Source organism: Lissotriton helveticus, chromosome 2_1 (assembly GCF_964261635.1).
Source record: "Lissotriton helveticus chromosome 2_1, aLisHel1.1, whole genome shotgun sequence".
Taxonomy (NCBI): domain Eukaryota; kingdom Metazoa; phylum Chordata; class Amphibia; order Caudata; family Salamandridae; genus Lissotriton; species Lissotriton helveticus.
Window position 1 is genome coordinate 1434039959 of NC_136059.1, and position 13380 is coordinate 1434053338.

Sequence of the window (13380 nt, forward strand, 5' to 3'; positions counted from 1 at the left end):
GTTTACTCAAAATGTAATGAAGCCTCACCTCTCTCCTGCCAGAGCACCTTTAGGTTTTGTTAGACCCGCAGAATGAGGAAAAACTATGCAAACCGGATTCTCTCAGTTCAACTGGCACACAATTCCCTATTACATGCAGATTATTGCTATCATTCACCACCTGCTGCAGGTTGTACATAAAAGCAGTTGGTGGTACGGGGCGGGGAGGTCGCCAGGTGGGAAGTGGAGAGGGCATCAGTGAGCACTGGAGGTTAAAGTCAGACAGGGGAAGCACTGCCGTTCTGTAGGAGGGCATTGAATGTTAAGTGCAAATTGTTTGACTCTGGATGTTAGAAATGCAATACCAATAAAAGTACCTATCCTGTTCCTCGATGCAAGAAGGATTGTATTCATCTGATGTGCTTATGCCCCTCTTTAAAAACAGTTTCGGTGTGGTTATTGAAAAAACATTTTAACGATAAAGGCATTCGGTCTTGTAGACCAGCAATAATTATAGACCTGGACCCAATAGATCCCTATTTGAACTGTAAGATGATGACATTTCTGACATTCATTACAGAACAAGGAAAAACACGCCACTGATTCACTGATGAAATAGTGATTACAGACATTCTCGAATGCTAAGACCCTTTCACTTGGAGGACTAAGTAGATGCAGCACTAGTTATAAAAGTAGTTAACAGACGGGTTTTTAACTGCACTAATGTACCTTATATTGGGATTAAAAGTGATAGCAATAGAAGATCGTTTTATTAATAGGAACTGGATGACCACGTCCATTTTTTTTTTATCTTCCAGTACGAAAGCGATTTACAAACTAGTTTTAAATGGATTTAATGCACTTTACATTGAGAGCGCAAATGCTGGCAGCACGGTAGACTTTGACATAAAATTCAATTTGAATAATTTTATGATTTGGAAATAATGGTTGTTCGGAAGAATGTTATGGATTTTATTAACTGAAACAAAGTTTTTGTATTTTATTTGTTCCTCAATGCAAAAAAATACATTACATGTTGAGGAGCAACACTTCGAACATTATGTACTGAAAGAGTATATATTTTGAAAAGCACTGGAGTGAACTTTGTATTCATACCTCTCTGTGTTAAAAATGAAATAGAAGGTTTACCCTTTGCCACAAAGTATTAAGGTCAAAAAACGTGGGGAACCCAATCAACCCTTGTAGGCTCGGGCAATCAATCGGTAAGGTAAAAGGTGGCTACAAGGGAATTAATTCAATAGATTTCAGATATATGGTATAATTTGGTCCATTAAACAATTGGAACCTGTGTATCCATAGGATTACTTAAATCATTACTCAAGTATTTCTTTTAAAGAGCAATCGAATGGCAGAAGAAAAGAGACACACAGCAGTAGAGGTTATATTGAAAATCAATTATATTGATATAAATCACAAAGTAAATTGGTGGGGACAGATGGAACAAAACTAATAAAAAGTCATGGAAAGCGATGTGTTAGCATCTTATCAACAGTCCATCACATTAACATCAGCTCCATAAAATGATAAGGAAAACAGAATCATAAATGAAACTTGATATCCTTCTTTGTACAAGATAGATGTGGAGTTGATGCTTTATGTCGACGTTTCGGTCTTGTAAGCTGACGTCTGTAAGACCATCATCAGGACTATATTTTCATCGGATAAAAACCCCCTAAGCAAAGAACAATACATATATACAGTAAGTTGATCTAAATTTGTATATCTCACCATTTAGAGCCTTCTGAAAGATCTACTTCACAAGGTACCCATCTCCAAAGAGGGGCTTCACATTGTGTATATACCCAAGTGAGTGATAGATTATTTTTATTTGAGAAATAAGGTTGACATTAGGGCAATTTTTGACCCATTTCCTTGAATCACAGTGGTCACACCAGATTTATTGTAAGAATTAATTTTGGCAAGGGTTAAGGACATGTAGGCCCTTTCCTAAAAAAACTTCAGATAACTTGTGTTAAACTTAGAATTATATCACATCACAGGTCATTCATGGTTCACTTTTTCAGTTTGATTAAGTAAGAGAACTTGGATACAGACTCGATTGGAATCTTACCAATAGGAAATAATTCACACAGCAGCACTGTTAGGTTATGATAATGTTGTAAATAGCATGTGGATGTTAATTTTTCTTATACCACTACATCAACTTACTGTATATATGTATTGTTCTTTGCTTAGGGGGTTTTTATCCGATGAAAATATAGTCCTGATGATGGTCTTACAGACGTCAGCTTACAAGACCGAAACGTCGACATAAAGCATCAACTCCACATCTATCTTGTACAAAGAAGGATATCAAGTTTCATTTATGATTCTGTTTTCCTTATCATTTTATGGAGCTGATGTTAATGTGATGGACTGTTGATAAGATGCTAACACATCGCTTTCCATGACTTTTTATTAGTTTTGTTCCATCTGTCCCCACCAATTTACTTTGTGATTTATATCAATATAATTGATTTTCAATATAACCTCTACTGCTGTGTGTCTCTTTTCTTCTGCCATTCGATTGCTCTTTAAAAGAAATACTTGAGTAATGATTTAAGTAATCCTATGGATACACAGGTTCCAATTGTTTAATGGACCAAATTATACCATATATCTGAAATCTATTGAATTAATTCCCTTGTAGCCACCTTTTACCTCACAAAGTATTAAGGGCCAGATGTATAAAAAATAATTTTGCGATTTTTTAAGGAATCGCTATTTGAGTATCGCAAAACTATTCTCCACGGGTGCAGGCCTCCCCGGGCCCTCGAACCCGGGCACCCTGTCATACAGCCGGACCAAGGACGGAGCCCGGGGTGGGCAAGCCGCCCTCCCCAAGGGCCCCGTTCGGAGCTTCTGTGCCAAGCCAAGCAGGGGGAGGCTCCGCAGGCACGATGGAACCCCGCCTCGGCACTTTGGCACATCGGCAGGCCAGGGGACAGGGCTGGGGCCCCTGATGCGGGGCCCCTGGATCCAGCTGGGGCTCCTTCCCCTGGACGCACAGGGGAAGCCTCCACGGGCCTGCGGGACCCCATCGCTGGCACCCTCCCACGCGGCAGGACGGAGCACGGGGTGGGGCGGCCGCCCTCCACGGGAACATCAGGAGGGGGAGTCTCCCCAGGCCTGGCGGAACCACGTTGCATGCCCCACTGGTGGAGCGGCAGGCTGGGGGACTGAGCCCGGGGCCCCGACCCCGTCGGGGCTCCTGGCCACAGGAGATGCCTCCTCGTGCCTGCAGGCCCCATCCCGGGTGCCACACCACACGTTTGCCCAAGGGATGGTGCCCCGACCCGGGGGATATCCTGGCCCATCCAGATGCTGGATTAGGACCGCCTGGCCGAGAGGAGTTCCGTAGTACCCTGACCCTAGCAATCCGGAGGAAGGGTATCCTTCCTTGTAACACCGCATGACTGAGGGGACCCAAGGCACGGATGTGCTCGACCTACTGGAGCCCTGGATGGGTTCAGGGAGGCAAATGAGCCCTCATAGGGACTTTCAGGGAAGCCCGGCCATCTGGTCGCACCATTGGAAACCATTGCATGCGACCAGATAAGCGCGACCAGATGGCCAAGGGGATAGGCCAAGCAGAGGGAGGCTCCCTGGGCACAACGGAACACGTCTTGGGCCTTTGGCAGAGCAGCAGGCCAAGGGACAGGGCCCAGGGCTGCAGCAAATGACCCGGGGCCCGGCAGGGCCCTTGCACCCAGCCGGGGCTCACAGGCCCGAACACTCGGGGAGGTAGCATCCCTGGGCACCCTGCCACAAGGCAGGCCAGAGGACGGCGCCCGGGGTGAGGAGGCCGCCCTCCCGGGGCCCCTGGGAGCCCCTGAACCAAGCCAAGCAGGGGGATGCTCCCGGGCATGAAGGAACCCCATCCCGGGCCTTTGGCAGACCAGCAGGGCGTGGGAAGGGACCCTGGGATGGAGCACCCAACCTGGGGCCCGGCCGGGGCACCCAGCCACGCAGCAGGATCGAGGATAGAGCCCAGGATAGGGAGGCCGCCCTCCCTGGTGCCCCTGGGAGCCCCTGAACCAAGCCGAGCAGGGGGAGGCTCCCTGGGCATGACAGCACTGCATCCCGGGTCTTTGGAAGAGCGGCAGGCCGGGAGATGGGGCCCAGGGATGGAGTACCCGACTCGGTGCTGGGCAGGGCCCCCTGGACCCAGATGCGCAGGAGAAGCCTCCCCAGGCCCGCGGGAACCCCGTCCCAGGCACCCTGCCTCGTGGCAGGACCAAGGACAGAGTCTGCGGTGGGGAAGTCGCCCTCCCCAGGGCCACTGGGAGCCCCTGAACCCAGACAAGCAGGAGGGGGCTCCCCGGGCATGAGTAAACCACGTCCCAGGCCTTTGGCAGACCGGCAGGGCGTGGGAAGGGACCCAGGGATGGAGCACCCAACCCAGGGCCCCTGGATCCTGCCAGGGCTACCGGGCCCAGAGGCACTGAAGACGCCTCCCTGGGCCCGCAGGACCCCGTCCCAGGCACCCTGCCTCGTGGCAGGACCAAGGACAGAGCCTGCGGTGGGGAAGTCGCCCTCCCCAGGGCCACTGGGAGCCCCTGAACCCAGACAAGCAGGAGGGGGCTCCCCAGGCATGAGTAAACCACGTCCCAGGGTTTGGCAGACCGGCAGGGCGTGGGAAGGGACCCAGGGATGGAGCACCCAACCCGGTGCCCCTGGATCCTGCCAGGGCTACCGGGCCCAGAGGCACTGAGGACGCCTCCCTGGGCCCGCAGGACCCCGTCCCGGGCACACTGCCACGCGGCAGGACCGAGGACGGAGCCGAGGTTGGGGAGGCCGCCCTCCCCGGGGCCCCTGGGAGTCCCTGAACCAAGCCAAGCAGGGGGGTGCTCCCCGGGCATGAAGGAACCCCATCCCGGGACTTTGGCAGACCAGCAGGGCGTGGGAAGGGACCCAGGGATGGAGTACCCAACCCGGGACCCAGCCGGGGCCCCTGGACCCAGCCAGGGATTCCGGGCCCAGAGGCCCAGGGGAAGCCTCTCTGGGCCCGCATGACCCCGTCCCAGGCACCCTGCCACGCGACAGAACTGAGGACGGAGCCCGGGGTGAGGAGGCCGCCCTCTCCAGGGCCCCTGGGAGCCCCAGGGCCTCTTGGAGTCCCTGAACCTAACCAAGCAGGAGGGGGCTCCCCAGGTGTGAGTGAACCACGTCCCGGGCCTTTGTGGGGAAGGGACCCAGGGATGGAGCACCCAACCCGGGGCCTGGCCGGGGCCCCTAGATCCAGCCAGGACCACCGGGCTCAGAGGCACAGGGGAAGCCTCCTTGGGCCCGCAGGACCCCATCCCGGGCACACTGCCACGTGGCAGGACTGAGGACGAAGCCCGGGGTGGGGTGGCCGCCCTCCCCGGGGCCCCTGAACCAAGCCAAGCAGGGGGATGCTCCCCGGGCATGAAGGAACCCCATCCCGGGCCTTTGGCAGACCAGCAGGGCGTGGGAAGGGACCCAGGGATGGAGCACCCAACCCGGGGCCCAGCCGGGGCACCTGGACCCAGCAAGGGCTACAGGGCCCAGAGGCACAGGGGAAGCCTCTCCAGGCCTTTGGCAGACCAGCAGGGCGTGGGAAGGTACCCAAGTATGTAGCGCCCAGCCAGGGCCCCTGGACCCAGCCAGGGCTATCGGGCCCAGAGACACAGGGGAAGCCTCCTTGGGCCCACAGGACCCTGTCCCGGGCACACTGCCACGCAGCAGGACCGAAGAAGGAGTCCGGGGTGGGAAGGCCATCCCGGGCCTTTGGAAGACCGGCAGGGCGCAGGAAGGGACCAAGGGATGGATCACCCAGCCCGGGGCCCAGCAGGGGGCCCCTGGACCCAGCCAGGGCTACAGGGCCCAGAGGCACAGGGAAAGCCTCTCCAGGCCCGCAGGACCCCGTCCCGGGTACCCTGCCACGCGGCAGGACTGAGGGCGGAGCCCGGGGTGGGCCGGCCGCCCTCCCTGGGGCCCCTGGGAGCCCCTGAACCAAGCCAAGCAGGGGGTATGCATGAAGGAACCCCATCCCGGGCCTTTGGCAGACCAGCAGGGCGCTGGAAGGGGCCCAGAGAGGGAGCACCCAACCTGGGGCCCGGCCGGGGCCCTGGACCCAGCCAGGGCTACCGGGGCCAGAGACACAGGGGAAGCCTCTCTGGGCCCGCAGGACCCCATCCTGGGCACACTGCCATGTGGCAGGACTAAGGACGGAGCCCAGGGTGAGGAGGCCGCCCTCCCCGAGGCCCCTGGGAGCCCCTGAACAAAGCCAAGCAGGGGTAGGCTCCTCAGGCATGAGTGAACCCCGTCTCGGGACTTTGGCAGATGGGCAGGGAGCGGGAAGGGGCCCAGGGATGGAACACCCAACCCGGGGCCCGGCCGGGGCCCCTGGACCCAGCTGGGGCTCCCAGGCCCAGAGGCGCAGGTGTAGCCTCCCCGGGCCCGCGGGAACCCCATACCAGGCACCCTGCCACACAGCAGGACCAAGGACAGAGCCAGTGGTGGGGAGGCCACCCTACCCAAAGGCTCTGGGAGCCCCTCAACCCAGCCAAGCAAGAGGGGGCTCCCCAGGTATGATGGAACCCCGTCCCGAGCACCCGGCCACACGGAAGGAACCGAGGACGGAGCCCAGGGTGGGAAGGCCACCCTCCCCGGAGCCCCTGAACCAAGCCAAGCAGGGGAGGCTCCCCAGGCATGACAGAACCCCGCCCCGGGCACGCTGCCATGCGGTAGGACCGACAACGGACCCCGGGCTGGGGGTGGCTGGCCTGGTCCATCTGGCTGCTGGCTGAGGACCGCTAGGCCAGGAGGGGTTACCCCCTTTTCTGGTAACCGATGCGCACTGCGAGACTCTGAGGACCCTAGACGCAGAGGCGCCCGACGTTCTGGAGCCCTGGCTGGGATTGGGGAGGCAAATGAGCCCTCATCTGGACTTCTACGGCAGCCCGGCCCAGGTCTGAAGGACACCAATCTGTCCACCCTGAACATTCACGGTAGGGGTCCCACCTGCCCTTGCAGGGGTCAAGGTCTCCGTGTCCCGAGGGCTCAGAGACCCCAGCTGGGCCTCAGGCACGGGAAGCCCACCAGAGCTCACTGGACCCGGACACCCGGGGAGGACTGCCCAGGACCGATGGGGCCCTTCACGGCCAGTTTGCCACGCGGCGGCCCGGAGGAGGGAGCCCCAGACGGTGGGAAGGTGGTGCCTGGGCCTAGCCCATCTGGTCCCCGGCTGAGAACTGCCAGCCCGGGAACCCAGGGCCCAGTGGTGCCTGACCTCCTGGAGCCCTCACTGGGTTCGGGGAGGCGAATGGCACCTCATCGGGACTTCCAGGGAAAACCAGCCATCTGGTCGCCCCATTGGAAAGCATTGCGTGCGACCCGATGGCCGAGGGGAAAGGTGCGACCAGATGGCCGGGACCGAAAGGACTCCCAGCGGCCCACGCCGAGACGAGCCATAGTGGAAGGTCTCACTCCTGCCCTTGCAGGGCTCCAAGGCTCTGCACCAGAGACCCTTATCCACGGCAGACAGACCCTTGGAAGGCTGCAGGACGGGGCCTCTCACAACCCAGGCCCTGACCAAAACCCAGGCCCTGGGGCCGGTACCTGCTTCTCAACACAGCCGGGCCGGGGAGATCGGGGAGCCTGCCCGGGAACGAGGGACTCCTGTCACGGGCACATTGACCCTCGGCTGGCCGCAGGACGCTGGCCGTTTACCACACATTTTTTTCCATGATTACGCATGGTAGAAATACGCCAACTCTGCCCAGCCCTACTTGCAGCACAGCCCGCCACTCTGGCGGTCGGTCCTGTTCCCCGGTACGCCCGCCATCGTAATATGCCCCGGGTTCAGGGAGCCCATCACAGGCACCCGGACCATCGCCAGGCCGCAGGGGAACCATTATGACGTTGGGCGGAAAGACCGTCCGCGGAGGGTGGGAAAGACCGCCTGCCGCACTTCTGCTGGCAGGCAATCGATCTCCGGCCTGATATGGTGGCCCATATCAGGATGCCTGCCTGGCGGAGAAGTCCCGGCCCCCGTCCCAGCTTCCGAACCCTAGCCAAGCCGGGGAGAGCCTCCCTGGGCCCCGATGGAACCCCGTCCCCAGCGACTGGACCCTTCGATGGCTTGCAGGACGGGGGGGTTCACGCACCTCGGGGCCCAACGGACGAACCTTGAGCCCCAGGCCAGGTCCTAGCTTCCGGACCCTAGCCAGGCCGGGGAGAGCCTCCACGGGCACCGGTGGACCCCCGTCCCCAGCGCCCGAACCTCCGATAGATTGCAGGACGGGGGGCTCACGCACCCCGGGGCCCGCCGGACAGAGCTCGAGACCCAGGCCCCGTCCAAGCTTCCGGACCCTAGCCAGGCCAGGGATAGTCTCCCCGGGACCCGATGGAACCTCTTCCCCAGCGCTAGGACCCTTCGATGGCTTGCAGGATGGGGGGCTCACGCTCCCCGGGGCCCGCCGGACGGAGCTCGAGCCCGAGGCCCGGTCACAGTTTCGGAACCCTAGCCAGGCCGGGGAGAGCCTACCCAGGCCCCGGTGGACCCCCGTCCCCAGCACCCGGACCCTCGGCTGAAACCAAGGAGGGTTAAGCCCAGGCCATGTCCTCTACCCGCCGGCCCGCCCAGGGGTGCCCATTTTTCTTTACTAGGGGCTTACAGAACTTTGGGGAAGGACAAAAGTTGGAGTTAGCCCGGCCACCAGCCCGCAGGGCCATCTGGTCACCCGGCCCGCAAGGCCATCTGGTCATCCGGCCCCAGGACCATCTGGTCATCCGGCCCCAGGGCCATCTGGTCACCCGGCCCGCAAGGCCACCTGGTCACCCGGCCCGCAGGGCCACCTGGTCGCCCAGCCCGCAGGGCCACCTGGTCGCCCGGTCCGCAGGGCCATCTGGTCGCTCGGTCCGCAGGGCCATCTGGTCGCCCGGTCCGCAGGGCCATCTGGTCGCCCGGTCCGCAGGGCTATCTGGTCGCGCAGCCAGGCAACTAGATGACCCGGGACGACCCAGTGCCCGGATGGGTGCCGTACCCAGACACCCCTGCAGTCCAGTGAGGGTAGCCAGGCGCTGCAAGGCAGCAGCTCAGAAAGCTCCTTCCCTGGGGCTGCTGCTGCTTGCCTCTCTGCTCAACTTGCCCGAAAGCAGCAGGAAAGGGGCGGCCCGGCTGGCCCAGGCTATCTGGTCACCCTGCTGACACGCAAGGGACGGTGGCCCCGATCCCCACACCCCTGTGGGGCAGGGTTGGGATGGGGAGGCCCCCGTGCCGGAGGGCTCGTGGTGGAGGCGGCCTCCCGCAGGCCTGCGTTATCCCCTCCGTGTCCCTCCCGCCGGCCCGGCGGCAGAGGGACCCACCCCTGGGTGTGGTGGAGGAGGGGGTCCGCGGACGCCCACGCACGGAGAGACAAAAGCTTGGCTCAGAGGATGACTTTCAATAGATCGCAGCGAGGTAGCTGCTCTGCTACTTACGAAACCCTGACCCAGAATCAGGTCGTCTACGAATGATTTATCACCGGGTGCCCCACGAACATGCGGTGCACTAAGGGCGATTGAGGCGGCCACCTTCCGTGAGTGCTGTTGTCCCCAAGCGAGCGGCTCTACGCACCGGCCCCCAGAAAGAGGCCGGTTATCCCAAGCCAACAGAGGCTCCACGGCACTACGGTATCGTTACGGTTTAGGGGGGATTCTGACTTAGAGGGGTGCAGTTATAATCCCACCGATGGTAGCTTTACCCCATTGGCTCCTAAGCCAAGCACATACACCAAATGTCTGAACCTGCGGTTCCTCTCGTACTGAGCAGGATTACTATTGCAACAACACATCATCAGTAGGGTAAAACTAACCTGTCTCACGACGGTCTAAACCCAGCTCACGTTCCCTATTAGTGGGTGAACAATCAACGCTTGGTGAATTCTGCTTCACAATGATAGGAAGAGCCGACATCGAAGGATCAAAAAGCGACAACGCTATAATTGCTTGGACGCCACAAGCCAGTTATCCCTGTGGTAACTTTTCTGACACCTCCTGCTTGAAACCCAAAAAGTCAGAAGGATCGTGAGGCCCCGCTTTCACGGTCTGTATTCATACTGAAAATCGAGATCAAGCGAGCTTTTGCCCTTCTGCTCTGCAGGAGGTTTCTGTTCTCCCTGAGCTCACCTTAGGACACCTGTGTTATTGTTTGACAGGTGTACCACCCCAGTCAAACTCCCCACCTACCACTGTCCCCGGAGTGGGTCGCACCCAGCGCCCGCCGGGTGTTTGGATCCAGAAGCGAGAGCCCCACGGGCCCGCCCTCACCGGGTTAGTGAAAAAACGATAAGAGTAGTGGTATTTTATCGGCGGCCCGAGGGGCTCCCACTTATCCTACACCTCTCATGTCTCTTCACAGTGCCAGCCTCGAGTCAAGCTCAACTGGTCTTCTTTCCCTGCTGGCTGATTCTGCCAAGACCGTTCCCTTGGCTGTGGTTTCGCTAGATAGTAGGTAGGAGACTGTGGGAATCTCGTTCATCCATTCATGCGCGTCACTAATTAGATGACGAGTGTTAGAAGCGGCTGTCTCTAGTTGGCAGAGGTATACACTTCTGACAAATAGGGACACACCTTTTCTAGTCAGGGCAAGGGGATCACACACTTAGATAACCCCTGCTCACCCCCTTGGTAGCTTGGCAAAGCAGACAGGCTTATCTCAGAGGCAGTGCGTTAAGCATTGATGACCACATACAGTAATAAAGTGAATACACTACAAATGGACACAACACAGTAGTATTATAAAAATAAGGATTTTTATATAAGGCTTAGCACAAGACCAAATAACGACAAAAATATACCACAATCTTAATAAATACTCTTGGAAGGAAAAATACTAGTTCAAGCGTAGTTTCTTCTTAGCACAAAGTCTTTAGTATCAAAAGCAACTCTTCTTCTCTAAAACACAGTTCTTGGCAACAATGTAACCCACACGGGAGTCACACGACGTCGAGGCAAAGTTAATCCAAAGGTTCGGCGTCGACCGCGAGGAGCGCTACGTCGAGCCCGGAGTCGCACAGACCCCCACAACACAGTACCTTGGAAAAGTGAAGCACTCGATGATCAGCGGCGTCGAGATGTCCGGCGTCGCGTCTTCGGCGTCGATCGGGCCTCGGAGTCGGGGCGATCTGCAGCGGCGTCGACCGAAGTCAGGCAGGAGCAGCGCTCACGAGATGAAGCAGGATACGGCGTCGTCGATGTCGATGTTGCAAGAGTGAGCAGCGCTCACGGCGTCGAGGGGGCTCGAAGTCGATGCGATCAGCAGCGGTGCAGACACGAGGTCACTTGGAGCTGGAGCCGAACTCACTACTCACTGGCGTTGTTGCTGGCGTCGATCGGGCCCGGCGGCCGGCGTCGAGGAAGCGGGACACTGGAGCCGTTACTCACGATGTCGAGCTGGATTCGGCGGCGTCCGTCGGCGTCGAGATTGCTGGATTCTTTCAGAGGTGCTGGATTCACAATTTCCAGCAAACAGCACTTTAAGCAGATGAAGTCCTTTAGCCCTGTGACTTCAACAGGAGACTGGCACTCTTCCAGCCCTTGGAGATTTTCTTAGCAAAGATTGAGAGTACACACACAGTTCCTCTCTCCTGGTTCCTTGGCAAAAATAAATAAGCAATGCAGGATTCCCCCAACAAACAGCACTCTGGCAGAAGGGGTAGGCAGTCCTTAGATCAGCAGGCTTCTTGTCCTTGGTTCAGGTTTCCTTGTCAGAAGTGATCTAAATTCTTGGTTCAGGGGTCCTTCTCTTATACCCCTTTTTGGCTTTGATCCCTTTGTCCATGCAGGGGAATTTCCCCCCATCTTGGGTTTGTTGTGGGTGTTGCCAGGCCGAAGCACCTGGCCTATTCACTGTGCAGGGCAGAGTCTTCAGCCGCCCAGCAGGAGCGGAGCCAGCATTGTCACTGGCAGGGGCAGGGCCATCAGTTGCCCGGCAGGAGGTGGGCCAGGAAAGTCCCAGGCAGGCACAGAGTCATCAGTCGCCTGGCAGGGGGGCGGAGCCAGCATTGTATCAGGCAGGGCAGGCTATCAGGAGCTACTCTTCCCCTACTCTCAATGCAAATGCCCCACTCATCCCACACTGACTCATTCAGACCTCTGGAGCCACCCAGCTCCTGTCACACGCACACCAGAACCAGCAGAGACCGGTAGACAGTTAGACAAGAAAATAGCTACTTTCTAAAAGTGCTATTTTCAAACACAGAGTCCAAAAACCATCCACCCAAACGGATGCGTTATTAAACCCTGAGTTCAGGGATACCAAACTCGACATTGCACCATGCTCCCCGAGCCCGCTAGGATTATAGCATTAATAATCCTGGCAGCCCATTCTAACTGATGGAGAGCAGGTTACCTTACAATAGTGAAAAACGAATATGGCTGTAATTCACTATTAGGACATGCCAACCTTGTCAGGCTTGTCCTACCTTATGCTTACAATGCACCCTGCCCTTGGGCCTACCATAGGGGTGACTAACATGAAGTTAAGGGAAGGTTTAGGGACTGGCAAGTAGGTATACTTGCGCAGTCTGCGTGACAGTACCAGACTGCACGTGGTCTAGCAATGGTAGACCTTCAGACATACTTTTACTAGGCCGCTCTTGTGGGTGGCACAACACGTGCTGCAGGCCCACTAGCAGCATTTGTATTTACAAGCCCTGGCACTCCTGGTGCACTCTACTAGGGACTGACAGTAAACCAAATAAGCCAAACATGGAATTCAATCAATACAGCAATTTCACATAGGGAGCACTTGCACTGTGGCACTGATCAGCAGTGGCACAGTGCCCAAAGCAATATACCAGCAAAAACATTGTAAACAGAGGAGGCAAACAGAAAAAATGGAGGAGAGACTCATGCCAATGATGCCAGGTCTAACACGTGTCCCCTCCAGCTGAAATGTGGGGAGAACTACCCTTACCCTAGGGAGTCCTCATCACTAAGGCGGAAAAATCTGGACAGACCATCAGCATTGGCGTGATCTGTGCCAGGGCGGTGTTCCACCGTGAAGTCCATCCCCTGTAGGGAAATGGACTACCTCAACAGCTTTGGATTCTCACCCCTCATCTGCATCAACCATCTGAGGGGCCTGTGGTCTGTCTGAACCCGGAAGTGAGTCCCAAACAGGTAGGGTCTTAGCTTCTTCAGCACCCAGACCACAGCAAATGCTTCTCTCTCTATCGCACTCCACCTCTGTTCCCTGGGAAGTAACCTCCTACTGATGAAGGCTACAGGTAAGTCTCGGCCCTCTTCATTCACCTGAGCTAGAACAGCCCCCACGCCATGCTCTGAAGCGTCCGTCTGGACAACAAATTCTTTAGAAAAGTCGGGTGCCTGGAGTATGGGTGCTGTGCACATTGCAGTTTTCAGGGTGTC

General features: G+C 57.1%; 1 pseudogene; it reads right to left on the reverse strand.

Moving 5' to 3' along the window:
- Positions 1 to 9384: 9384 nt before the first annotated feature.
- Positions 9385 to 10413, reverse strand: LOC144820801 (28S ribosomal RNA; annotated as a pseudogene).
- Between the last annotated feature and the right edge of the window lie 2967 nt (positions 10414 to 13380).